The sequence below is a fragment of the Lactuca virosa genome, chromosome 3, assembly GCF_052849685.1.
Source record: "Lactuca virosa cultivar CGN04683 chromosome 3, Lactuca_virosa_CGN04683_v6, whole genome shotgun sequence".
In the NCBI taxonomy this organism is placed as follows: Eukaryota; Viridiplantae; Streptophyta; class Magnoliopsida; order Asterales; family Asteraceae; genus Lactuca; species Lactuca virosa.
In genome coordinates this window covers 212,635,785-212,637,898 of record NC_136428.1, presented here as the reverse complement: position 1 = coordinate 212,637,898, position 2,114 = coordinate 212,635,785, and the positions used below count along the sequence as shown (strand labels likewise).

Here is a 2,114-nt window from a genome sequence, read left to right as displayed (position 1 = left end):
AAATGAGATTGTGGGAGTACTTGTGTAAAAAAGAACTATAAGTGTCCAATGTAACTTTATTTCGTTCAATGACTTATTATCTATAGTGATATCCACGAGCAAAACATATCAAATATAAAAAGTTATTTATATATGATTATTATCACAGTCACAAATGTCGACCAAAAATATACATAAAACATGATTATTATCACAGTCACAAATGTCGACCTAAAATATACATGAAACATGATTATTATCACAGTCACAAATGTCGACTAAAATATACATAAAACATAAAATAAGTTATTGCTTATTTTAGTTAGATTTTCTTAACAATAAAGCTATCCTTTCTTAAATAAGAAAGTCGGCGAATATAATACAAATGCAAATCCAAATAAAGATCATATTTTGCAATTTGCACACTCCGATGACCTATAAATACTTCCACCTCTCAAACACCCCATCGTTCAATTCACAATGGAGTGGGTAAGAGGCAAGACGATCGGCCATGGAAGCTTTGCTACCATAAGTCTAGCACAACCCACAACCCACAACTCAAATCTTCCGCCATTAATGGCGATCAAATCATGTGGCGTGTCTCACTCTTCTTCACTGATATACGAAAAACATATCTTAACTGAGCTTACCAATTGCCCGGAGATCATTCATTGCTTCGGCGACTGTTTCACCGTCGAAAATGGCATCAAGCTTTACAATATTGCATTGGAGTACGCTTCCGGTGGCGATTTATCTTACAATTTGAAGATTTTTGGAAACTTCCTGTTGTCGGAAGTCCGGCGATATACAAATTCGATCTTGAAAGGACTTCAGTTTATTCACCGGAATGGGTTTGTTCATTGCGACATCAAGCTCCAAAACATTCTGTTACTCTCCGAAGGTGATAACGCCGACGTAAAGATCGCTGATTTTGGGTTAGCGAAGAAGGTCGCCGGAGAGTCAAAGTCAAAATACGAAATTCGAGGCACACCGATGTACATGGCGCCGGAGACGGTTGTTAGTGGTGAACAGGAGCCGCCGTCGGATATATGGGCACTTGGTTGTTTGGTGGCGGAGATGATCACCGGAAATCCGGCGTGGTTTTGCTCTGACATTGGCGCCCTTTTGTTTAAAATCGGCGTTGGCACAGAAATCCCGGAGATTCCTGGGAATTTATCATCTGCAGGAAAAGATTTTCTTGGGAAGTGTTTCTTGAAAGACCCGACGAAAAGATGGACGGCTGAGATGCTTCTGAATCATCCTTTTGTATCGAAGGTAGAAACAGAAGATTGTATTTGTAGCCATTCAATCTCCCCAAGAGACCCTTTTGACTTTACAGTTTGGGAATCAGCGGAATTGTTGGAAATGACGCAATTACCATCACCGGAACTCTCAAATTTGTTGCCGGTGATTTTTTCGGCGACCAGATTACGGCGGCTGACGGTGGATGATGGGCCCAACTGGAGTGATTCAAGCAGGTGGATGAGAGTAAGATGATGCCAGCAATTTCTATGTGGCAGATTCAAATAATTAAAATTTTGACACCAAAGTTTTTGTTAATTGAATTTTGGCCACGAATTTGTATATACAGAGCTTTTTGTTAGGGATGACTTCAGTGAAGGGTTTGCTCTTTTTTTTTTTTTTTTTGAAAATTAAATTATTTAATTGTTGTAATGTATTATTTTCTGTAAATAGAAAAGCATTTGTACCGTGAAAGTAGGAAATGTTAGATTGAATAATCGAAGTATAGAGTATCCATAATACATCAATACTAGATTTTTATAGTTTTCTTTTTCAAAAAAAAATAAAAAAGCTTCTTTTTGATTGCTTGAGCTTTTATCACTCAAGTTTTATAAATTTGATGTAACTAAAACAAGATTAGTAAAACTAAAATAAAGTTTTAGGAAAGAAAAAGAAAGATTTGAAGAGAATTTGATCATTTGTAAATGTATTCAAATTGGTATGTATTTTCCATTTATAATGGTATTTGTAGTTTTTTTTTCCGAAAAAAGAAAAAAAAAGCTTCTTTTCGATTGCTTGAACTTTTATCATTCAAGTTTTATAAATTTGATGTAACTAAAACAAGATTAGTAAAACTAAAATAAAATTTTAGGAAAGAAAAAAAAGATTTGAAG

At 35.4% G+C, this 2,114-nt stretch overlaps 1 pseudogene; it reads left to right on the top strand.

Moving 5' to 3' along the window:
* Positions 1–400: 400 nt before the first annotated feature.
* LOC145162823 (mitogen-activated protein kinase kinase kinase 20 pseudogene) lies at positions 401–1,725 on the top strand (annotated as a pseudogene).
* The last annotated feature ends 389 nt before the right edge of the window (positions 1,726–2,114 follow it).